Below are 5,334 nucleotides of genomic sequence, written 5' to 3'. Positions count from 1 at the left end.
TTTTAACTCTCATACATTACTGAGAGAACTCATGCATAATGCATATTAAAATATTGTGTTATCTTAGCAACAAGATAAAGCTGTTGAACACTATTTGAATGACTTGCTGCCTGTGTAGACCGTTCCAATTTGGTAACTAATGAGGTTACAATGCAAATTCCTACATAGGCATCATACAGACAGTGTCCTTTTGTTTTAGGTAATCAAACAAAGGCAAGATTGAAAAACGTCTTTTCAACACCGTATTCCCTGGGGTAGTTGGAAACGTGTTTGTTGCAAACTTGTTGTGGCATGCAATCATCATTGCTTATTGAAATAATGGAAAGTAATAATGAAAGTAATTAATTTATAAGACATATCTTGATATTGATAAGTAAACCAATTGGTGTGGTTTAAAAAAAAAAAAACTAAATACGCACGGAAAATGTAATAAAACGTGTTTTTCTTCCCTGAGGTTAATCTCACCTGCAGACAAGAAGACGGATTCTTTGCTGCTTTCAGACAAGCTTTAATAAATAGTCTTTTGATATTTATCATCAAACCTGCAACCAGGAAATCCATCACGTCTTGCTCAGACTTCAGTCTCACACACCGCTCTCCACCATGACAAAACCCTCTTCCTGATTCAGCCCTTTGCTGTGTGAGGTCACAGACTCCCGTCGATTCCTCTTCTTCTTCTTGTTGAAAGCTCTGATACGCTCTTAATTGACTCCAGTCCATCAGAAAGAGGGAGACGGCGAGGCCAGCGGACACAAAGGTGTGCAAAATATCACAGGAGGCAATTGACAAGCGCAGACGAGATGACCTCCTGCAGAGAAAAGTGAAAGGGGTTAGCGCTGTATTTGAAAAGAGGGACTCCTGGGGGTCAGTGCCGGTGAACTCTTCAACTAATGGTGGATGGTTTCCAGCATCTGTCACAATGTTATAAAATAGATAGCTCCATTCCTCACTCTCCGAAAAAAAGGTATAGTGGAGGTAAAATTGTGTTCCTTGGTGAACAAAATGTATAACTGTACCTTTAAAGGTACACAATTGGTCCTTAGGGTACAGTTAAACCATTGTTTTCCTCTACTTGGAGCAGGGGAAGGAAAGTTTGGTCCTAGTGAGTTGCTGTCCTGCAGAGTTTGGCTCCAACCCTGAAAGACATCTATAGAAGCTCTTATTGAGAATTAACAGAGGTTTAGATGTTGCAGTTTTATTGAAAATGGTTGGTCACCATTATGGTGATCAGTGTTTCATTTAGTTTGCCGGTTCAACTCTTGGCTTTTTATGCGAGTCTGTGGTTTTTGTAACAGTGTTAACGAAACACATCATCTGTTCAAATCAAAAGAAACCATAAACAAAACCTACCATGAAGAAAAAAGTTTGACTAAACTCATCACTGACTAAAGATGTCAATAAATAATATTCACCAAAAATACTTTCTTGCCACAGATCAGACATTCTGAATTTTGATTTTTAAATACATTCTAGGGGGGAAAAGTTTAGACGGATATCAAGAATCAGCATATGAATCTCAACAATGGTGACATAGTTAATGCTGCAATGCATGTTGGGAGCCATGAGTTTTATACTGTGGTGGCTTAGTAGGGTTGGAGCTAAACTCTGCAGGACATCAGCTCTCTTGGACCGAAATTGCCTACGCCTGAATTAGAGGCACAAAAATGTACCCTTAAGGGTCCCACCCCAGTGATGGCCACTTGTAACTTAAAAGGTACAATTTTGTACTCAGTACAGAATTTCTGTTGTGCTAAAATATATGATAGTTACGCCGCAAAAGTCTGTCTTAGTCTTTTCTTCCTCATTGTGAAGTATATTAGAGTGAAAAGGCTTCTCAAAGAAGAAAAAATGTAGGGAGGGACTTGATTTTGTCCATGCGGAATTTATTGGATGGTTGTGGTTTGCTATTGATCGATTTCATGCGAGTGACAGGTTGCCTCGCCCTCATTATCAGAGAAGAGATGTCGCTGCAAGAGGGAGGAGAATTTATTCTGATTAAAAATGCAATATTCCATAGAAATACGATTAGTCCATTTTGCAGCCTGGTCTCATTGGAAAAACGTACCTGTGGCAACATTTTTGCAAACCCCAAAATCCTTTGCGTTGTGTACGTTTCACGGCAGTTTAAAAGTGGAATGTCCACTGGGTGGCGCTAAAAGCTTCTTCTTTTTTTTACGGAACAGATGAGCATGAATCCGGCAATGTTTTGTTACGTTGATTTTTGTACGTATCACTGCAAATTCTGGATTGAAATTGTTAGTGGCGCTAAAAGCTTAATGCTCAATCACGTTAAATAATGAACACCTACACTAAACCTACCCGATAGACAATTGTAACCATGTAATTTTAGATTGTGTGTATCATGACTCGTCTTTCACGGGATTCATACCCGAGCTTTCAGCATTGCAAGTACAATTCTGTACCAGCTGAGCTACCGCGCAAGCTTGGTATGTCAGAAAAGCCCAACATATGGAGCTGGTTAAAGGGTTACTTCAGCGATTTGCATTAAGCTTTGTATCAGTAGAAACCCGGTAGTATATTCAAATTATCGTACTTGCCTCGTTGAACAGCGAAGCAAGTGCATTCTGGGAATTGTTGTGTTTCATCCACATGAGCCAAAAATAAATTTTCTGTCTTTTCTCAGTCTAGAAGGCACCAAATTCAAAAATAATTTCACATTTCTACTACATAAATGACCCAGTTTAAATACACATTCATCTTCCCGGCGCTGAAGTGCCCCTTTAAGTGATGCAAACTACAAAATGTATTCTTTTACAAATCATGGACTATAGTAAAAAAAAAAAAAGGATAAAAAGTGCTTGCTGTTTTACTGCCTCTAGTGGTCATTTCTGTTGGAAACTGCAGTGATATGTACCATATTTTAGGGTTTGCAAAAACGTTGCCACAGGTGCGTCTTTCCAATGAGACCAGCTTTGATATCATGGTGACTTTAACCATCATTTACAGGGATGTCTGACTTAAGAAAATAACATTTTCAGGTAAATTTTTGTCCTTCAATGTTTTTATTATTATTAAAGCAATAGAAGTTAGATGTTACCAGTGAGAACTATTTTTGTACTTATATTACAGTATTTGTGGCTAAATTTGCAAGATTACCCCAACAAATGTATAGGTTTTCTACAAGCACATGTAGCTGAACATATGGCCTAATAACTAAATAAATGTCTTGGCCTAAATTTAAAACTCTTTTGGTCATAAATATGCTGTTTGACTTTAGGTCAAAGAATTGCAGGGTCCTGCCGAAATCAATCATCGGGAATGTGGATTTTGTACTAAAATATGAAAATTCACACTAAACCCTTCCCCTTCGTTCATGCATTACTCATAAGAATAAGGCTCTTTTATTAACTGGGTTGTTTTTCAAATGTGCCATAAATCTCTATCCATGACAAATTTATATGAGCATCAGTGTTCATATTTGTCTTGTGTTGGGAAAAATCACAGTACTGATGGCACTGAAGGCTAACTAAACCAATTTATACTGTTGAATTGAATTATTCAACTTTCACTATTTTGTTTGTCTTGTTCAGCTGGTTTTCTTTCCAGGCTGGTGTTCGGCTAGTTCAGCCTGTGGTCTTCCATCCTGAGCAACTGACAGATGCCCAAAAAACCCCATCAAACTAGATCAGCAAACCAGGTTTAAGTTGTTTATATTCGTTTTGTATGTAAGGTAATGGGGAGAGATTCATACACTTATTGTTCTTGTTGTCCAGTCAGCGAAGTTGGTCACATTAAGATATGTATCTCTGTCTCTCCAACTCTTGGAGTCATGAGGCACGGGTCAGCACACAAAGGATGTTTTCTCTTCATCTCTTATCAGGAGCTACAGAGGATATCTCGCGACATGATCAGAAAAAAAGGAACACGTGACTTCTTTGGCGCGCAAGGCTAGGGTGTAGTTAGGTGACATTCGCCACAGATTGAGGCCCATGACCACCATTAGTATTACCCAGTCATGGTGGTTGTATAAATGTGATTGTTTAGTCAGAAATTGTCTTGTATAAACAATCTCAATTCACTTTGCCTAGTCTCCTTAACCTGTCCTTCAAATAATGAATGGATACTCCAACATATTAGTCTGCAATGACATAGTCTTTTCCGCTTGAAAGTTCCAATGCATTTCACCCAAAAGTGAAGTGTTTTGTCAAAGTTACACCTTCGAGTAGCCTTAAGGCTTTTTTTTTTTTCTCTTCGCGCGCTCTCTTCTGCACTGGTCTACGCGCGCTCTCGGTGGAGGTGGCGGCGTCCTTATAGGCTACTACCTTGAGAAAAGGATGGGAAAATCGTACAAAACCCGTTTCCAGGTCAACACCGGGTTAGACTCGCTGAAGGCGACCCTCGTTGCGCTCACCGCCTGCATACACAATTGACGCGCGTGCTTGGAGCTCGTGAGGAAAATGCTGACGCGTTTGATCGTGAGTGTTTGACGTGTAGACTGCCGAGGGATATTTATTACTCTTAAGCACTTTATATGGACGAAAATATTTCGTTCTTGGAGAACGACGTGAACTTGGTGGGTTTTTTTTGTAGAACCTACGAGAAGATGTAGGTTTCGACAGTAGAATGCTGAGGGATATTTATTAGCCTACTCTTCTTTTTTTATTCGCGAATATCATAAAGATATGTGGTACTTTTTGGGAATGAACATGTTTGGAAATGGTTTGAATAGACGTTAGCCTAATATAAACGCATGGATGTTTTATCATTTATCCTCAAATCTCGTATACTGCACCATTTTTTTCATTTACCAAAGAATATTTGCTTTCATTTTGTCTCTTCAACGAGGAAACAATAATTATTTCAACAGCAAACAAACTCGCAAGCATCACGTGTGAAACTCTTTCTCTTGCGTTTTGAAACATTTTGAGTATGAGGTTTATTCCTTTTTTTTTTTTTGACGTGTTTAACGTTGGCTATATTTATTGCTTCCTGCGAGTCCAATCGTCTTATATATGGAAATACTTTAAATCTGGGGATGTTCTGAATTGATGGGCGCATTGGTTCGATCTCTTACTGCAGCGTTTTCATTTACAGAAGAGAGGAAATTACGCTATTGAATTTGGGAATGTTCTTTACCTACAGCTGCTGTTTTCATTTATAAATAATTTTAGCGTTTGGTCCAGATTTCTCTCTTAATAACACTGATATATGAGGAAACTGATATCCTCATTTGGATCAACTGAACGAGACTTCAGCAAGAGTTTGGCGCAACTACAGCCACCGGTGATGCCGGAGGTCACTTCCACCAGAAGTGACAGGCTGACATCCAAAGGCATTATGTTTCTATGCAACACCACGGCCATCAAGGACTGG

The sequence above is a fragment of the Gobio gobio genome (assembly GCF_949357685.1).
Source record: "Gobio gobio genome assembly, chromosome: 21".
Lineage (NCBI taxonomy): Eukaryota > Metazoa > Chordata > Actinopteri > Cypriniformes > Gobionidae > Gobio > Gobio gobio.
The sequence above is the reverse complement of the archived record's forward strand: the minus strand, read 5'-3'. Positions refer to the sequence as shown.